The following is a 20,697-nucleotide window of genomic DNA, read 5'->3' on the forward strand; positions in this document are numbered from 1 at the left end:
GTATGAGTGGGAGGGATTTTGAATGCAGCCCTTCCCTGTTCTACATCTTGGCCTTTTCTCCTCCCCAGGGACCGAGCTGGTTTTGTAAGGTGGTTTGGTGCTTCAGGGAGCGGGAGGGAGTCCCCTTGCCTCTCCAGGAAACATTCCCTTGCCCTCCCTCCCCGCAGAGCGGCTGCTCAAGGTTGAGATTAATGGACTGTACTGTGTAGAGAAGGGCTTAAGGATCTATTTATACCTGAGTTTAAGCAGATGCATTGTTAGCTGAAATGCCGTAATTATTTTCCCTTTGCTAGTTCTTACCATCCCGTGAGAGTGTTTTTAAACAGAGCTACTGCCACACTGGCAGCCTCACCCTGATTTCCCTGCCTGCCACCCCCCAAGGTAAAACCATTTCTTCCCCAGGCCGGGGGCGGTGTGTGCTTCTGTTCCTGAGCCCTCCCTCTTCACCAGCGTGGGCTGAGAGCTGGAGCAGGCAGCCTGTAGCTGCAGAACTTCACTTTTTTGCTGTCAGTCCCACCCCAGCTCTCACCTCCCTGTCACATTGTTCCACCTTGCCATCAGTTACCAGAGAGCTCTGGACGCCTCTAACTCCAAATGATGCAGCTGTCCAAAGAGAAAGGATGAACCTTTTTCTTTCTTTCTTTCTTTCTTTCTTTCTTTTTTCTTTTTCTTTCTTTCTTTTCTTTCTTTCTTTCTTTCTTTCTTTCTTTCTTTCTTTCTTTCTTTCTTTCTTTCTTTCTTCTTCTTTCTTTCTCTCTTTTTTTTTTTTTTAACATTTTTTGATATGGACCTTTTTAAAAGTCTTTATTGAGTTTGTTACAATATTGCTTTTGGTTTTTTGGCCCCAAGGCATGTGGAATCTTAGCTCCCGGACCAGGGATCGAACTAGCACCCCCTGCAAAGTCTTAACCACTGGACCGCCAGGGAAGTCCTGAATCTTTCTTTTTGTGTTCAGATGCTTTGCTAATTGCCAAGAGGTAGGAAAGTACAGGCAAAATAAAGTTCTTCCATTGGAGCAGGAGTTTAAGGAAACCTATGAGCCTGGCACTGCACATTTGCTGGGCTGGTCCTATTCTCCCCCTGTTCTAAAGTTTTTAGGCCCAGGCCAATAAATGGCTCCTTAAGGGTAAATTAAGATCTTCATAAGAATCTCAGGCTGTAATGTCTCTCAGACCTCAGGATACCTTAGAAACCTTTCTCCCTGCTTGGGAAAATATCACTACCCATTTAGGAGTCACTCACTTAGTTGTTTTCAAGCTCTGACTCTTTAGAAAGCACTTACTGGCAGGATCCCGCCAGTCTGCGCACGTTTTAATCAAGGCCACGGGTGATATGGCTCCAGACCCTCAAAAGTTTGCCTGGGTTGATGACCCTGTGATATCGCCCCAGTTTGAGCCATGAAAATATCATTCAACTCCTTATTATTATCACTGTTAGCGTTTATTTTATTCAAAGATTGTAATATAGCTGTGAGGTGCTAAATCTGATACAGGTAGGCTGCCTCTTTAGGCTAACTTTTATTCTAAATCGGCTTGATCCAAACCTGTGCTATCTACTATGGTAGCCACTAGCCACATGTGGCTGTTTAAATTTAAATTAGGGCTTCCCTGGTGGCACAGTGGTTAAGAATCCGCCTGCCAATGCAAGGGACACAGGTTCGAGCCCTGGTCCGGGAAGATCCCACATGCCACAGAGCAACGAAGCCCGTGCGCCACACTACTGAGCCTGCGCTCTAGAGCCTGTGAGCCACAACTACTGAGCCTGTGTGCCACAACTACTGAAGCCCACGCACCTAGAGCCCGTGCCCTACAACAAGAGAAGCCACTGCAATGAGAAGCCCGTGCACCACAACGAAGAGTCGCCCCCGCTCACCACAACTAGAGACAGCCTGTGCGCAGCAACAAAGACCCAACGCAGCCAAAAATAAATAAATAAATAAATTTATAAAATAAATAAATAAATAAATTTAAATTAGTTAAATTAAATAAAATTAAGCTTTTAGTTCCTCAATTGTACCAGTCACATTTCAAGTGCTCAATAAGCACAAGTGGTTTAGTGCCTACCATGTTGGACAATGTATATATAAGACATTTCCAATATCACAGAAAATTCTAGTGGACAGCAGTGGTTTAAACACTTAGCCATGTATGCAGCAGCAGCTTTATCACGTAGAACATTCCTGCACCATCTACATAGGGCCCTTATCTGGGCTGGGCCTTAAAGAAAAAAAAAATCTCAGAGGTAGAATCCCTGCCCAAAATGCATCTATATTTCCAGAATGACACAATGACACACAGGATTTAAGACAGTAGAGGACAAGTATTAGACCAAGCAATGATGGACATATAAGGGCAAGAGAGAGAACAATTAGAGAAGTGAATGTAAAGTCCAGTGGGAGCTCCAAGGAATGGTGTCTTTTGGAAGGAGTTCAACAAGACTCATTTGAGGAGAAGGTATTTGGACTGGGCCTTGAAGGGTGGATAGAAGTTTTCCACGTGAAGGAGGCAGAAGGCTATTCAAAGAAAAGGGATTACATGTGCAAAGGTCCATGGGTATGAAGGGCTGGCCGTGTTTGGGATGGTCTTGGAGTGGTACAGCAGGAGTGTGGGGGTCAGATGGGCCAGATTATGAAAGGCTCTGTACTCTGCTAAGGAGAATCTAGTTTATCCTGGAAGGCAGGGGCAAGACATGGAGAGATTTGCGTTTTAGGAAGATCATGTTAGAGAAAGTGAGATGCATAACATGGAGAGACCAACTAGGAGGACTATGGAATAATCTAGGTGCAAACTGAGTTGTCCTGAACGGAAGCCTGGACAATGGGCATGGAGAAAAGGGGATAGATCTGAGGGACAGCTGGTCCAGCCTGGACGAGGCAGGTGGGAAGGAATGTATACCATGCCCAGGGAGGTTTCATGTAGGAGATGTGACTTCTGGAATTGATTTACTGCTATGGGCTGTAAATTCAAAAGGCTGCTACAATAAACACCCAAGCTAATTAGCCCCTAGAACATCAGTCTTGATTCCTCCCAAACAATGAAGTGTGAGGCTTCTCTGAGACCTCAGCTTTCCATTTGAGCCAATGAAGCAACAAATCTATTGTTGGAAAATGGGTTTTCCAGGGAGGGGGTGGGGGATGGGGGGGCAGGCTCATTACAGCACAGAATGCACAGCTGTTGGTTGTCCAAACTCTCCACTTGGCTTTATTTATAATCATAATGACACCCTCCAGAAAGAACAATTGCTGATCAACCCAGTTAGGAATTAAAGTTAATAAAGTGAAGAGACTGCAACAAATAATCAATGCAAATGCTGCCAAAAGTCATGATCAATGGCAGAGGGGCCTGCAGTGATCAGTGACCGTGGCCTGCAGCTGCCTGGTCTCCTCATCACGCGCCTCCCCTCCCCTGTTTCCTGCCTTCTCGTGACTCAGTCGACCTGCTGTCATCTCCCATCAGGGGCTGTCAGGCTTCAAGTGCTCAAGTGGGTGCCCCGCTCACTGCCGGCTGTCCCGCCACCACTCCCCTCCAGCCCCCTTGCCAAGGGGCCACGTGGAATGAGGCCGCTGTAAGCAGAGTAAGAAGCAGAGACAGGAAACAGGGCCTTGGCTTCTATTCTCCTTCCCAAATCTCTTTTGTTCTCCTTTGCTGCTCCCTTTCCTGTCCATGGTGTCTCTCATTTCCCATTATCTTCTTCTCTACTGGCCTCCATACGCCCTGAATGTTCTGAGCAGGGCCTGGATTCTGGGGACATCCCAAACAGGCCAGCAGGCACTGTCGGCTTTTGCTCAGCTTAAACACAGCCTCCAGCTCTTGCTGACCCTGTTCATTTCTTTTTCTTTGTGAAGAGGCAGTTGGAGGAGGGAGTGGGGGGCGAGCCTCCTCACAGGCCCTGTTGTCTGTGCAGGGGCTCCCGTCTCTGCTTCCCTTCGTCTCCGGCAGCGTGTCCCTGCTCTGTGGTCCACAGCAGGCCCAGATGAATCGGCGTGGGTTACCTGGGAGGCAGGCAGCATGTGGGGACCGGGCCACTTCCCTGCCTTTCTCTGTGGGAAAGGCACACTGGTTGGTGTCCTACCTCTGATCCTTTTGCCAGCCCCCAGAACGAACCCACGCACCATGTGCTTACCAGGCAGCTGCAGGCCACGGTCACTTACCACTGCAGACCCCTCTGCCATTGATCATGGCTTTTGGCAGCATTTGCATTGATTATTTGTTGCAGTCTCTTCATGCACTAGGGAAAACAACACATCTCCCCAGGGTTTGTGACAATCATCCTGGGAGTTCCGGCTTCTTTTGGCCTCATGTTTGCCCAACTCCAAACTTTTGGCTCTGCCTCCCCATTCCTGGCCCTTTGGACTAGGGGTTTCTACCTAGTCCTCCTGGCATTTGGCTCTTGGATTTCCTAGATGGGCATTGACACGGCTCACAGGCTGGGATGCTCAATTTCTGCATTGCCTTAATAGGAGCTGTGCCTTGGCTCCAGCTCTGCCAACCCCAAATATCTACACCGGACTCTTGGTCTTTGCCCCGGGGAAACCAGACTGGATAACCCGAGTGACAGGGAGGTAGAGTGACCAGCAAAGGAACAGAGAAGAAACTAGTGCTGCCTCCAGGGTGGGTCATACCAGTCAGGAATGATGGAAAGACTTCATCAGCAGACTTCAAGGACTCAATTCTGTGGGTGGCCCACTCACCCCTCTGTATTGTAATCAGTCTGTTTACTTGCCTGCCTTACCCACTAGACTGTGGGCTCTGCGAGGGCGGGTTTGTGTCTGATTGGCTGCTGGATCTCCACTACCTGGTGTAGGTCTTGGCTCCCTGACCAAGTGTTTATTGAACAAAAAAACAGATGAACAAGTGAGCTCTTCTCCTTTATTCCTGCCATGGTTAATGTCAGCCTATCCACATAAGGCCCAAGCAAGAAGCATAAAGTCATTAAGTCCTGTTGATTCTACTTAAAATACTTCTCCAACCAATGCCTTCTTTGGGGGACCATGTGTTTCTTGTCTGGGTAATTCCAGCCAGGAATTGGTGGACTGATTTTCCTGGCTTCCTGTTTTTGACTCTTCCACTTGTCTACCTTCCCTGTTGCTTACAGGTATAACACAAATCTAATCATGCCATTCCTCTGCTAAAATGCCTTCCATAACTCTCCATTTCTCATAAAATAAAGTACAGTTCCTCTAGACCCTCTATGATTTGGCTCAACCTACTATTCTAGCCCATTTCTTGCCATGTTTCCCTGTGGATCCTGTAAGCCAACCCCATGGAACTGTCTTCAAGCAAGTTATTCTTCCATCTCCACACTTTGCTGCCTCTATCTCCACTGCAAAGGTTGCTCTCTGCAACAAACCCCAGCCTTTCTGATCTCCTTAACTCATACTAGTCCTTTAAGACTCAGCTGAAATGTCACCTCCTCTCTGGTTCCTCTGATGTCATCAGCTAGCCACCAAACATCCCTTTCTTATGCTTCTTTTCATCTTGCACATGGAAGATCACACAGTATTACAGTTCTAGGCTCCATATCTTTTTTGCATGAGCACATAAATTCCTTGGGGGCGGGGCCTCACACTCACCTCCATGTACCCAAAGATGGCAGATAATGTTGGGCGTGGTGGGAGAGGCATATACCATAGGCTGTGTGGCCTTGGGCAAGTTACTTTGCCTCTCTGTCTCTCATTTTGCTCATTTATAAAACTGTCAAAATAATAGTTCCTGCCTGAGGGAATCTTCCACCAATGAGGACTAAATGAGTTACTACATGTGAAGGGCATAGAGCAGCGCCTTTCACATATTAAGCCCTCAATAAATGTTAGCTACTGTTATTAACTGTGATTATTAGGCACTCTGTAAATGTTTTTTCGAATGAATGAGTGAATGAGAGTCTACAGAGTCTAACAAGGCACTTTTCCACCCATAAAGAACATTCAGTATCAGAGTCCTTCTGTTCAGATCTTAAAGGCTGGTCAAAGTACTAGCTATGTCACTTGAGTCGGTGGTAATTCACTGGTGAGTAACAATTCCCCACCTCTTCAAGTGGAGCTGAAAACGTTTGGTTAAGGAAAGATGACTGGAGAAAGTTTTATCATACTTGTGAGGAGAAGGACAGAGAGGCGCAGGGTTTGAGCAACTTGATGACAGTGGTGATACTGAAAATCAGTGCCAGATCACCCACCAATCCATGAGTTAGCCATAAATTCCCTCATTACCTTTGAGAAGGACGCAAACCCATGATTATCTGTCTGCTAAATTATAAGGAACCAGATGGGGAAACAAATGTCTACATTCAAAAAACCTTAAAGAGAATCGAATCTCAATCATTTCTTCAGAGAATGGTGATTATTTTGACCTTGGTTCAAATTCTGATCCTGTTATTTACTATTTGTAAGATACTGATATATCCCTGAATCTTGCTGATCTATAACATGGAAATAATTCTTATCTCATGTGGTTATTGTGAGGTTGAAATGATATTAAATGGGATAATTTACATATACTGTAAAGCATTGTGATCATAAGTGTGTACAAACTTAGTGTCAGAATCAATTTTGAATTGTAAGCTGTACCTGGATCTAATAAAAATGCTTACTTCCTATGCAAGAATAACATTGGACAGCTACAGGTATGTTTCTCATTCTTACATTCTAGTAAGAAAAAAAAAAAAATTGAACCATGGGCCAGACATTTTGTTAGTGGCTAGAGAAACACAGTGCTTGCCCTCATGTAACTCATGATCTAGTGAGGGAGATAGACAAGACACCAGATTTTCAGTCATGAGTCAAGTTCTACAGGTAACACAATATGTCCTCACAGAGAGGAAGCACAGAACTGAGATGGGACAAGATTGGAGGGGAGGGGGTTAAAGAAGTCTTCTGGAGGAGGCGATGCTTGAACTAGGTCATGAAGGAAGAGTAGAAATCATCCAGACAGACGAGGGGGAAGGGAAGCTCATTCCAGGCAGAGAGAGCAGTGGATACAAAGATCCTGGGGCACAAAAAGCCGTCCCACTCTAGGAAGAGCAAACTGCCTGACAAGGGTAGAGAGCCGATACCTTAATGGGGAGGCAAGTGAAGAGACCGGAAAAGCAAGCCATGTCATGAGAAGCCACTGGATCCAGGCTAAGGAGTCCTGATTCCATCCGGAAGGAGATGGAAAGCCACTGAAGGCTGCAAGCAGAAGAAGGACCTGGTGGCATTAGTGTCTTGGTCTGCTCACTCTGGAGGCCCTGTGGAGGACAAGGCAAAGGACAGGAGACGAGGAGGGGGCTACTGAAGACATGTAGGCAAGATAGTCCCACCTGGAGTTGTGCCCAGGCCATGAAGAAGGTGACTCCACAATCTCAATCCATGTATAAGCTGACAAATGTATCCTGTCCTATAGTAGATGCTCATTAAGAAATGGCATCTGCATACTTTCAGTACACCAGGCTGGGGGTACAAATCAGAGGTACCCCAGCAAGGAAGGGCACAGAGGTAAACTTTGGAATGTGGGGAGGTAGGTCTAAGAAGATGTATCCCCCAAAATATTTATAGAGATTATTTCTGGGTGGCAGAATTGTGGGAGATTTGTATTCTTTTTTCTACAATAAACATGAGTTATTTATATATTTTTTTAAAGAATTAATTTAAATACATCAACCCAAAAACCTTGGATCAAAGGGGAATTGGAAGACCCAGGACATTCATTAGACACTAGGAGGTGGATACTTCAGAGGTCTACACGCAGTTAGGAGTCAGTGAGGGAGAGAAGATTTAGGAGGGAAAGAACAAAATCTGCTCAGGCAGGTGAGTAAGCGCCTCCATTGTAGGAGATCCTGGTGAGCAGAGTCAAACTCAGCAAGAAGGCAATGAGCTCCCCATCAAAGATGGGCTGACACACCAGTCAGGCATCTGGTAGAGGGATGCGGAGCACACACTCAGTGCAGGCAGATTTTCAGTAGGAGGCTGAAAGACACGAGGGGAAAGATTGTGTAACCGAATTGTAGGGAAGAATAGTGGCTTATTGTTGGAGACCCAATAAACAAATTGAGAGCGTTCATCCTGGGGGTGTGGGCCTGAAATAAGTTCTAAGACAGCTTAATGATCCATCACAGGTCCTCTTCTGGGATGAGTCACTGGAGAATTATATTAACCCAGTTCAGCCTTCATTGCTCCATCACCTGCAACAAAGTCACTGAGATACGGTAGCTGAGCTGCCCTCAAGATAGAGCCTCCTTTCTGTGCAATAGGGGGGATGACACCAGCCAGCTCACCCATCAGCCCTGGGCAGGCCGCAATCTCCCCTTCATCTCCAATGTTGAGCATTTACATAATTAGGCCCCTGATGGAGGTAAATGCCCTCCCCACTGACACCCAGCACGCTGGGGGCAACGTGTAGGTGGACAGCTGCTGAATGGGCCCAGGTCTGCTCCGAACAGCAGCAATGTCCTTTTGCAGAAGCTGATTAATGAGATTAGAAACTGGTGGCTTGGGAATCAGGGCCAACTGAAGTCATATCAGAAATGGAAATAAGAAACTACTGGAAGAAATGAAGGAGCTCACAAGTCTTCCACCAGAGGCTCCGAACTTCAATTCTGGGTCCACCCCACAAAAGACATGTGATATTGAGCATTTCATTCAACTCCTTGGAGTCTCAGTTGCCTTGACTGTGAAGTGGTGGTAAAGTCCCAGTTCTCTTAGCCCAGAGGCTAATAGCAGTGCACCCTCATGTCAAGCTTGTTGTGTGTGTCTGGCACTGTTCTAAGGGCTTTACACATAGATAGATAGATAGACAGATAGATAGATAGATAGATAGATAGATAGATAGATAGATAGCAACAACCTACATGAGGTAGGTATTATTATGATTGTCATCCCCCGTAAAGATGAAATAACTAAGCCTTGGGGAAGTTAAGAAAAGTGCCCAAAGTCAGGCACTATTGTGGAATCTGGACTTAAACCTGGGCAGCCAGACTTGGGAGGCCATGCTTCAAAACACTGCATTCACCTCCTCCATCAGACTCAAACTGCTTTACAAATAGATGCAGGTTTGTTTTTTTTTAATTTTTATTTAGTCATTTATTTTTGGTTGCGTTGGGTCTTTGTTGCTGCGCACGGGCTTTCTCTAGTTGCGTCGAGCGGGGGCTACTCTTCATTACGGTGCGCGGGCTTCTCATTGCGGCGGCTTCTCTTGTTGCAGAGCACAGGCTCTAGGCGCATAGGCTTCAGTAGTTGTGGCTCGCGGGCTCTAGGCACATGGGCTTCAGTAGTTGTGGCGCACGGGCTTAGTTGCTCTGCAGCATGTGGGATCTTCCTGGACCAGGGATCGAAACTGTGTCCCCTGCATTGGCAGGAGGATTCTTTTTTTTTTTAATTAATTAATTAATTAATTAATTAATTATGACTGTGTTGGGTCTTCGTTTCTGTGCGAGGGCTTTCTCTAGTTGCGGCAAGCGGGGGCCCCTCTTCATCACGGTGCGCGGGCCTCTCACTATCGCGGCCTCTCTTGTTGCGGAGCACAGGCTCCAGACGCGCAGGCTCAGCAATTGTGGCTCACGGGCCTAGTCGCTCCGCGGCATGTGGGATCCTCCCAGATCAGGGCTCGAACCCGTGTCCCCTGCATTGGCAGGCAGACTCTCAACCACTGCGCCACCAGGGAAGCCCCGGCAGGAGGATTCTTAACCACTGCGCCACCAGGGAAGTCCCTAGATGCAGGTTTAGTCTTCTTAGTTGTGACTGATATTTCCAGAATGCTGAATTAAATGCCTTGGGCCCCATTTGTGACAGGTTTATGCTTGCCAGGGTTTTAATGAAGGAAAGAATGGGGCTGATGGTTGTGGCCACCAGATGTTACAATAAGTGCTTAGTGTCGATTCTCATACAACCATGGAAGATGCAGGAGGGGAGACTGGAGGACTAGTGACTTCCCACAGTCTTGGAGCTCATAAGCCAAAGAGTCTTGTTTGATTCCAAACTTTCCAGCACAGGACTTCTTAGGCTTTAAACGAAGACAGGCAATGTGGTAGTTAAAGCCTGGGTCCCTAGAACCTGCATTCAGCCCATTCCTGCCACTTCCTAGCTGTGTGACCTTGGGCAAGTTTACCTCTCTGGGCTTTGGTTTGCTCATTTGTAAAATGGAGATGGCAATAGTATCTACCTCATAAGCTTATGGTGAGGTGCACATGGGTTAATACAAGTAAAGCATAGAACAGTGGCACATAGTATGCTCTCAATGGTTATTAAAGCAACAACTCCAGGCCTGGGACAAAAGTATAGTATTTGACTCAAGATTTGCTTTCCTTAGAGAAGGCATGAGAAGGGCTATACCCAGAAACCAGAAGATTCACACAGTGGTGGGATGTTTGTTCAGGGAAGATTCTAGCAGGACACAAGCAGTAAAGTCAGACTTCTAGGAGGGTGGAATGAGGACCCAGGAGGGTCGGACACAGGTAAGTGGGGAAGGGTCCAGTTGGACAGGGGGTTAGCTTGGGGGGCTCAAAGTTGGGCAGCAGGTGGCTCTCCTTCCAGGGTTGGTGCTCAGTATCCAGAGGGTCTGACGGTGTCTGGTAAGAGCCCAACCACATAGTCAGTATAAAGGTCTGGCATGGATTTGGCAGCAGGGAGTGGAGAAACAGCCACTGGCTAGGAATTTTGAGGCAGGAGTTTACTTACTAGGTGGCCAGGGGTCAGGGAAAAGACTGTGAAACTTGTAGTAGGGGAGCCAACAGAACTGGGGTTCAGTTGACAGTGGGCTAGGTCAGAGTAGGGAAGGCCAAATCCAGACATTAGGCAGATATAGGTGAGCAAGATGTCAAAACAAGAGAAGGAGTTAATTAACATGTGCAAAGGCTTAGGACAGTGCTTTACACAAGTGTTTTTGTTGTTGTTGTCAGTGGTGGTGGTGATGATGATGATGGCGATGATGATGATGATGGTGATGGTATTTTGTTGGCCAGGATCTGGGGTTCAGGGTCAGGATTTCAGTTCCTTAGAGCAGAAGTAACCAGACTGGGCTTCAATGCTTTATGATTTTCCCCCGTATGTCTAGGACCAATATTGCCAACTTTTTAATTTAGCCAAGTGAAGCCATTTAAACAACCAAAAACTTATTACCCACCATCACCATGATCTCATAAAAGAAAGGCCATCTTATCACCAAAAGTAAGACAGACATAATTTCAAAATAGACAGCCATTTAAATTGGAAATGAAAATTAACTTGACAAGATACTCACTTCCATTGTCTTTTTCTCAGTGGGCAGCTGATGGAGCACAGAGCAGAACTGGTGGGCAAAGCAGAGTTTAGAATGCATTCATTTCCAGGGCTCCCCTTCCTGGGGTGGACTACCTTGGGGGCTTGGTTGCAAGGAACATGACAAAGGCTCTGCGGCTACGTGCAAGGTGTCTGTCCTGGCCCTGAGCCTTCACGCTGACCTAAGCCATCCACATCTTCACAGCTGGCACCTCTGAAGTCCCGTGCGGACACTCCGGGACACTTACTTCCTGCCCAGCCTGCTCCCACTCCATTCCAGGGCCACCTGGGTCCTCTCCAACGTACAGCCCTCCTCCTGCCCTTTGGACCTGACACCTGAACTTGCTTTCTCCAGTTTAACCCGTGGCACTCTCTAAGGGCTTTGGCTGGAACCTACCTTCTGGATCCTCCTTCTCCTACCCACCTTTGAGTAGATACCCTACCCCATCCTTACCCCTGGACTTCAGCCTTGGCCCTTGTCCTCAGTTGCTGGGGACCTGCATGAAATGCTGGAGCTTAGATCAGCCCTCGCAGCCACTGCAACATGGATCCAGCACTTCTTCCACCCACATTCTCCTGTTCTCCTATGTTTGGTCTAGAGAGGCCCCATGGGGGTGAGGGACAGAAGGAGAAGACTGTGTCTCAAGTTTGGTCACAGTCTGTGGAAATTAATAGGCCCCAGGGCAAGGAGCTAAATGGGTAATTAACCCATATCCGTGTCAAAGTCTGTCTCTTCGATTTATCTGGAAGCTCTTTGAGGCAGGGACATATCCTGATCATCTTATTTAATCTTTTATTTTCTACCCACTCCCAACTCCCCATGCCCGGTGCTCCCCCCACAACCAACTAGCCAAGTCCATCTGCAATATGTTTGTTGTCTTGAATTTGATTCCTTCATTTGACATATGTTTACTGATCACTTGCCAAGAAGGAGCCACTGTGATAGGCACTTGGAGAGATACTAAGACAGACAAGATGTGAACACCACCCTCAAGGAGCCTTCCGCCCAACAAGGAAGAGGGTGCACACCCAAAGAACTAAAAATGAAGTAGGAAATACAGAATGTTTCCAGAAAACTATGAAGGCTGAGCTGAACTTGTTTCACCTCCAAGTGCTTGGGTGGTTTGGCCTCTCTGCATCCGCCCAACCTGGGAAAGGAAATCTCCCTACAGGGGCTCCAACCATGTCCCAGTGGGCCCTGAATGCAGCTCTGAGCTGAGAGCCTGCATTGCAGTGATTTGTTTTGTTTCCAGGTAGGTTTTTCCCTTCAGTTCCCCATTTGCCTTGGTCAGCTAACACTCCTTCTCCCTGACCTTCCTCCCATGCTCATCCTAAACAAGACAAGACCTTTTCTTAAAAGCAGTGTCTCCTCTTCCCATTGCAAGATAAGGCTGCCCTTTGTGTGTTGTTTTCATTAACTTATTGATGCTTGTTTTCATACTGCACTTGATTGGCCTTGTACTTACTTTGTTGAAGCCCGAAGGTTGTTTAAGCAAATGGGCACAAGAAAGGGGAAAACAAATCAAAGAAACCTAAACTCTCCAAAAAAACCCCAAAAAACAAAACAATCAGCTGATTTAGTACCAGTGATGAAGTTTCCCAAGGAGAGAGTCCAGAACAGGTTGGGTAGGAGTATCTTTCAGGCCAATGATACAGATCAGGGATTTCCATAACTTGCTTTACTTCACTGTTAAATGACACTAGCAGTGAATCGGACTTCCTCTGGGGCCACAGGGTACGTCTGTCCCCAAGGGGGTCTGTGCTGTTGCCCTCTGATGGCCTGACAAGTCTGGAAGCTACTCCCAGTGGGTTGCCTTCTGATCTGTGCACAGTCCTTCAAGGTAAGGCTCTCCAAATTTCCACACGCTTTTGGTGGTGCAGTTATCACTTCTTCCTCATTTGTAACTGTATGGAGCGGGGCAGCCTGAAGGTTGCGAGAAAGAATTGTGAATTCCCAGATCGGGAGACCTGGGTCCTAGTCTTGAGCATGGCAAATTCCCTAACTTATCTGGAATTAAGTTTCCCTGAATCAAATAGTCAGTAAAGTTCAATGAGTCTATGTACGCTTATTTAATTTTAATTATTTAATTATAAATTGAATGCAATTCACTGTAAAAAAGTGAAGATGGGTCCCTCACCTCCACCCACCATCACCTCCAGAAATAACCACTCTAGTTTCGTGAGTACCCTTCCAGAAATTGTCTATGCCCACACAAAGGTATCACTAGATTTGTTTAGATCCCATCTAATTTCCAAGGTTGCCACAGCCTGCCTAATAGCGGTGGAATTCTTCACTTTCCAAGACAAGACTCTGTCTTCTTAACACATTTTATTATTTTGGCACCAAGAAAGGTTTATGCTTTTTGTTTTCCGTGGTTTTTAAAAATATGTATTCACTTTTTCTAGAAAATTCCAGAGATAAGGAACAGGTGTGGAGCTGGTTTGTACAGGGCTGAGAATCAATTATATGTATCTATTCCAAACTCCTCATTTAGTGATGTCACATTAGTAGCTTGAAATCAGCCATGGTAGGAGTATTTATACCACAGAAACTGGCAAATGCTACAAATCAGGGTTCCCCCATCCCATCCAGTTTACCAGCATATCGCTGGGCATGGTGAAGAACATGCTTTAGCAACTGAAGAGGGTCAAATAGCACTATGTAGCAGTTTGACAGGCTTTGTAGAGTCAAGTGAACTAGATTTGTAGGCTGTTCTTGCTGACAAAAGATAACAGAACCCTAGTTAAGATCATGGAAATCACTTGTGGTCAGTGGTTAAGAATCTGCCTGCCAGGCTTCCCTGGTGGCGCAGTGGTTGAGAATCTGCCTGCCAATGCAGGGGACACGGGTTCGAGCCCTGGTCTGGGAAGATCCCACATGCTGCAGAGTAACTGGGCCCGTGAGCCACAGCTACTGAGCCTGCGCGTCTGGAGCCTGTGCTCCGCAACAAGAGAGGCCGCGATAGTGAGAGGCCCGCACACTGCGATGAAGAGTGGCCCCCGCTCGCCGCAACTAGAGAAAGCCCTTGCACAGAAACGAAGACCCAACACAGCCATAAATAAATAAATAAATTAATTAATTAATTAAAAAGAAATGTACCACAATTAAAAAAAAAAAAAAGAATCCGCCTGCCAATGCAGGGGACACGGGTTCGATCCCTGGTCCGGGAAGATCCCACATGCTGCAGAGCAACTAAGCCCGTGTGCCACAACTACTGAGCCCACGTGCCACAACTACCGAGCCCACGTGCCACAACTACTGAAGCCTGCGCACCTAGAGCCCATGCTCCACAACAAGAGAAGACACCACAATGAGAAGCCCATGCACTGCAATGAAGAGTAGCCCCCGCTTGCCCACAACTAGAGAAAGCCTGCACACAGCAATGAAGACTAATGCAGCCAAAAGTAAATAAAAAATTATAATAAAAAAATTTTTAAAAGGTCATGGAAATAGAAGAATAGGAAGCTTACAACTCCTCTACCCTGCTGTCCTGAAGAAAATACTTCACACTTTACATCTTTTAGGTCTCTGTGGCAGAGTTTAGAATATTGGCCTCCATGAATCACACCCCACGTGCAGTGTGATGTTGCTGCTTCCCCACCAAAAGGTCAAGGCTATTTTTTTAAACTTATTTTTTATTGAAGTATAGTTGAATTACAATGTTGTGTTAATTACTGCTGTACAGCAAAGTGACTCAGTTATACATATACATATATTCTTTTTCATATTCTTTTCCATTATGGTTTATAACAAGATATTGAATATAGTTCCCTGTTCTATACAGCAGGACCTTGTTGTTTATTGAGGTCAACTCTATATTGACATCTCCTTGAATACGGACTGGCCTCAGGACTTTTTTTGACCAATAGAATATGGCAGAAATAATGTTGTGCAAATTCTGGAGCTTAGGCCTAAAGGGGTCTTCCAGTTTCTACTACCGCCTTCTCATAACCTTGGGACCACCATAACTTGATGAAGTTCAGTCAGTCTAATGGAGGATGAGAGGACGCTTGGAGGACTGACAACCAGAATCAATTGCCAGACAGGAGAATAAGGCCATGTTGAACCCTCCAGCCCAAATCAGATGACTGAAGCCACATGAATTATCACAGATGAGACTAACAGAACAGCCCAAGTAGACAACCCACAGCATGTGAGATACAATAAACCATTGTTTTAAGCCACCAAGTTTTGCTGTGGTTTGTTACAGAGCAATAAGCAATAGCTAACTGAAACAACCTCAAAATCTAGAGAATGAGGAGGGCCTGGAAAGCTGGCTGCCTGTCCCTGTTGTAGACACATCCCACTAGAGTTGAAAAGGGGTCAGGATTTATTTAAGGCATCATTCCTCTCAGGGCTCATCCATCTTCAAAGGAATAAAGTTCTAACTGTGAAATTGTAGGACCTTATCAAGGACATATTTATGGCCAGGGACCCTCCTGCCTGCCCTTCTTTTTTTTTTTTAAATTGAAGTATAGTTGATTTACAATGTTGTGTTAATTTCTGCTGTACAGCAAAGTGATTCAGTTATACATATATATATATTTTTCCATATTCTTTTCCATTATGGTTTATCACAGGATATCGAATATGGTTACCCGGACTATACAATAGGACCTTGTTGTTTATCCATTCTATATATAATAGTTTGCATCTGCTAATCCCAAACTCCCAATCCATCCCTCCCCCACCCCCACTCCCCTTGTTCTGTCTGCTCTTCAGAAGCCACATCTTGGCTGCTTCCTTCAGCAGCTTTCAGCTCACCTGTTAAAGGCCTGCCTTTCCCAGGTGAGGAGGGGATGGGGCACACCTAACTCAGAGGAGACAGAGCTGGTCAATGATGCAGAGGAAATTTTGAGGAGACACTAAAGAACATCTAACCTTTGTAGCCAAACAAAGCAAAATGATCCTGGGCTTCCCTGGTGGCGCAGTGGTTGAGAATCTGCCTGCCAATGCAGGGGACACGGGTTCGAGCCCTGGTCTGGGAAGATCCCACATGCCGCAGAGCAACTGGGCCCGTGAGCCACAACTACTGAGCCTGCGCGTCTGGAGCCTGTGCCCCGCAACAAGAGAGGCCGCGACGGTGAGAGGCCCACGCACCGCGATGAAGAGTGGCCCCCGCTCGCCGCAACTAGAGAAAGCCCTCGCGCAGAAACGAAGACCTAACACAGCCAAAAATAAATAAATTAATTAATTAATTAAAAATAAATAAATAAAAATGATCCCAATCCCCAAAAGAGTCCTGGAGGGAAAAAAAAAAAAAAGGATTGCAAAGATGATAAAATGTTGGGTCATGCCTTTAGGTCATGAATTATATATGGCAGTTACATAAAGAAAGTAAAAAGTCAGGTGGAGTCCATAGAGTTTGACCTCTTCTGAGGTCTTTACATTGTTCTGAAAGTTTCTGTTTGTATCCATTTCCCTCACTAGACTGGAAGCCTACAGAGAGCAAGGATCATGAATTATTCACCCTCATGACTGAGAGCCTAGCACAGGGCTTTGCACAGAGCAGGCATTCAATGAATGCTGTTGAACTGAAGTACAAATTCAAGGCCAAAGGGCAGAGTGGGGAACGTTGAAGCCAATAGGTCCCATGGTTTTAACATTTTGAAGGGTTTGAAATGTCTGCAGAAGTACCAGGAGAGCAGGGGTCTGAACCCTTGGAAATGGCTGCAGGCCTGGCCCTCTGAGCACTTGTCTCCCCAAACCCACCTCAGGCTCATGCCCTCACCTGGGACACTGGTAACTTCAAGGTGAGGCTGCAAATCCTCAGACCGTGGTAGCACCTTGAGGTCACTTATTCACCAACCTTATTCAGAGAGGCGCACGGTGGAAATTGTTTGTGCCCCAGAGCCCGAGCCCTGGAGTTGTGGCCTTCAACCCCTCAACTGCCTTGTGGCAAAGCCTACAATGCAGAAGAAACACTGGAAGGTGGCACACCCTCAGGGACCCTCCCCAGACACTTGTCAGCGGCCTCATCAATTTGTCATTCTCACTGATGGACACCTGCCCTCTCAACTCCTCCCTCTAGCCTCCACTCTTGGGGCTCAGGATCCTGGCTCCCAGGCACCTCTCTGTGTGAATGTGGTTGCCCTGGGGAGTGACTTTCCCTCTTTCTACTATGCTAGCTCTGCTTTATACATCTGGGGAACAGGGCCACGAAAAGGGGTCCCTTGAGCCAAATTGCCTGACAACACCTTGTCACTTTATTTCCATCCAAAAACTTACTGTCTGGTACTTGGAGGTTCTCTGTCTCCAGAAAGAAGAAGAGCAGGGAAGGAGGGATCGAGAAAAGAAGGGAGTAGGGGAAACATTCCCTAACAACCTTCCCAGTTTCCCCCATTACCTGCAGAATAAAGGTCAAGTCCTTTCTTTGGTATGCAGAGCCCTTCCCAGGCTGAGCTCACCGGCAATTGCAGCCTTGTCTCTGCCTCTCCCCTCTCTGACTTGACAACCACAGTGGAGTCTACATCAGGCTTCTGCAGCTTCTAAATCTGGAATGTCCTTTTCCCTTCCCTGTCCGTGAAGTGATACCCACCCTTCAAGGCCTCCTTCTTCTCTGTGATGCCTTCCCCACCTCCCAAGCAAAGACAGTCTCGCCATGCCCCAACAGCCCCACAATCTGTTTGGTAAGGCAGCAGGATCACTCATTCATTTACTCATTGACTCATTCATTCATTCACTCAAGTGCTCATTGAGCACCTGGATGAGTCAGGCTTTGTGCTTGTTTCTAGGGATACCACAGGGAACAAAATAGACATGGTTCCTACCCTTATGGACCTTACAGACAGTTGAGTAAATAATTACACGGGAGTTATGGAGGTAAAGCGGAGGACTTTGCTCTAATAGTGAGGGTTGGGACAGCTTCTCCTGAAGAAGAGAAATAACAGCTGGAAGCTAAGTAGAGGTTAATGAGGTCTGGGGGAGAGGTGGGGAAGGGGGTTGGTGAGAGGCTCCAGGCAGAATGAGTAGTACTGAGCAAAGTGAGAGGGAACCTGGCATATATGAGGAAGTAAAAGAGGGTGGAGGAAGGTCGTGCAAGCTCTGGGCTGTGGCTGGACAGGCAGGCCAGGTCCTCCAAGGGTCTTGTAGACCTCAGTGAGAGTTTTGGTCTCACTGAAGAGAAACGGGAAACACTGCTGGGTTTACCCTGCTGCGGGTAAGAGATAGGAGCATGTCCTCTTTGCTTTTTGTAAAGATCTCTCACCTGCGCAGTGGAGAATGGGTTAACAATGGGGGCAGGAGTGAAGGCAGGAGGGCCAGCAGGAAGCTGGTGAAGTGGTTCAGCGAAGGGGTGCTCAGTGGCCTGGAGAGTGGTAGATGGACTAGATTGGCTCAGTGGCAGGTTGGAAATAGGGACGAGGTGAGCAAAAGGGGTGGCCAAGATGGCGCCCCAGTTTCTGGCTTGGGAAGTATCTGTAGCTCCCACTAGCCTGGGGCTTGCTCAGTCTTATGGCCCTTGCACCCAGCATGGCATCGTACAAAAAACTTGTGGAAGGGAAATCTAGACGCTGGGAACAAAAAGGCAAACTCTCTTTTAGGGAGTATGTTAAATTTTAGCCAGACCATTTACAAAATTCTTGTAACAAATAGATATTTAAAAACGCACAAAATCAGATCTCTTCCAAAGTGATAAATTAATGCTTTTGCAGTGTAGGCAGATAGATGAGGCATGAACATTCTGTTCTCATTTTTACTAGCTAAGAGTTTGAACTGAAGGAAGCTTCTAGAAACAAACACTATATAAACAAAGAAGTAAACCCCAAATGTAAAGATAATTTGACTATAAATAATATATAATATATAATAAATATTAAAATATATTTAATATTTGAACTGCAAAAGTAACTGCTCACTGTGAAAAATTCAAGCAATATATGAAGAATGGAATCAAAGTGAAGTGCCCCTTCACCCAGCTCCAAAGCCACCACTCACCAAATGTAACCACTTGTTCCTCTGCACCAGAACATGTTTTCCACTTTTAATAAGGATGAGATTATTCAGTATTTTTCTGATGCTTGCTTATATTCCCAGCCATAGTCATATGGAAGCATGATTTAGGGTCATGGTCAAGCCACAGGCTCTGGAGCCAGACCACGAGGGTGCAAATCCCAGCTCTGCCACTTACCAGCTGTTTGATCTTAGATGGATGACTTATCCCACTGTACCTCAGCTCCCTCATCTGTGAACCAGCACAAATTATAGTATCTTCCTCAGAGGATTTCTGTGAGGATTAAATGGATGTAAAGCACAGAGAACAATACCTGGTACATATTATCTTCTGCCATCCATATGGCTTCATCTCATCAACAACTTCAAAGATTTATCAACATTATTCAACAATCCTTTATTGATGGACATTTAAGCTACTTCCATTTTCCTTGCAATTCTAAACGGTAAGTGTCTTTACAAGTAAGTATCTTTAAAGATATATCTTTCTGTACAGTTGTGGGCATTTTTGTTCTCATTACAAAATGGCATCAATTTTCACCCTCACCCTCATACTTAACCAATTTGAATTCCTGTTAAGAGTGCCCTTTCCCCCACTCGTTGGTCAACAATTAGCAATTTTTAGTAAGTTCTGTCAAACCAGTGGACAAGATAAAATATCTCATTGTTTCATTTTTGTTTTCCATATTATTAGTGAGAGTGAATGTCATTTTATGCGTTTATTAATAAGCTGTATTTTTTTTCTTCAGTGAATGGTTCCATTTTACTGTGGTCAATTTCCATTGGGTTTATATATCTTTCCGTTGTTGATTTGTAGAAGTTCTTTATATATTATGAATATTAATCTTTTGTTCTTTGCTTAAGGTGCAAATAATTTTTCTCAGCTGGCCACTTGTCTTTTGATATTGTTTATCAAAATTAGTTATACCAGGGACTTCCCTGGTGCTCCAGTGGCTAAGACTCCATGCTCCCAATGCAGGGAGCCCAGGTTCAATCCCTGGTCAGGGAACGAGATCCCACATGCTGCAACTAAGAATTAGCATGCCATAACTAAAGATCCCATATGCCTCAACTAAGACCCAATGCAGCCAAATAAATAAATAAAATTTAAAAAATTATTTTAAAAAACTATCTTTAAAAAAATTAGTTACACCAAAGATTTAAATGCTTATCTGTTAATCTTTTTGTTAAGAGATAAATCTGTTTATCTGTAGTCTATCTGTTAATCTTTCCTTTATGGCTTTAGGATTTGCGCCTTCCTTAGAAAGGAAGATTTTTTTAAAAGTTTGTATGTTTATTTCTTATTGACTTTTAAGCTTTAAAAATGTTTTAATCTTTAAACTACCTGGTATTTTTGTGTATGATGTGTTATAACTTCTTCCCCCTAAAATTGATAGCCAGTTGTCCCAACACCATTTTTCCCCACAAATTATAATTGCCATCATTGTTATAAACTAAGCTCCTATTTAGATAGGATATACTTCAGGACTCTGTTTTGTTTCCTCATCCATTTGGTTATTCC

At 45.5% G+C, this 20,697-nt stretch overlaps 1 long non-coding RNA gene across 1 annotated transcript; it reads right to left on the reverse strand.

The window, feature by feature from the left end:
* Positions 1–1,599: 1,599 nt before the first annotated feature.
* LOC309618623 lies at positions 1,600–19,034 on the reverse strand. Its single transcript, XR_014238566.1, has 2 exons — positions 11,208–19,034; positions 1,600–9,971 (listed from the first exon to the last, which is right to left on the reverse strand). It is a non-coding gene; the product is annotated as an uncharacterized lncRNA (long non-coding RNA).
* Between the last annotated feature and the right edge of the window lie 1,663 nt (positions 19,035–20,697).

The sequence above is a fragment of the Balaenoptera borealis genome, assembly GCF_965194805.1.
Source record: "Balaenoptera borealis genome assembly, chromosome: 20".
In the NCBI taxonomy this organism is placed as follows: domain Eukaryota; kingdom Metazoa; phylum Chordata; class Mammalia; order Artiodactyla; family Balaenopteridae; genus Balaenoptera; species Balaenoptera borealis.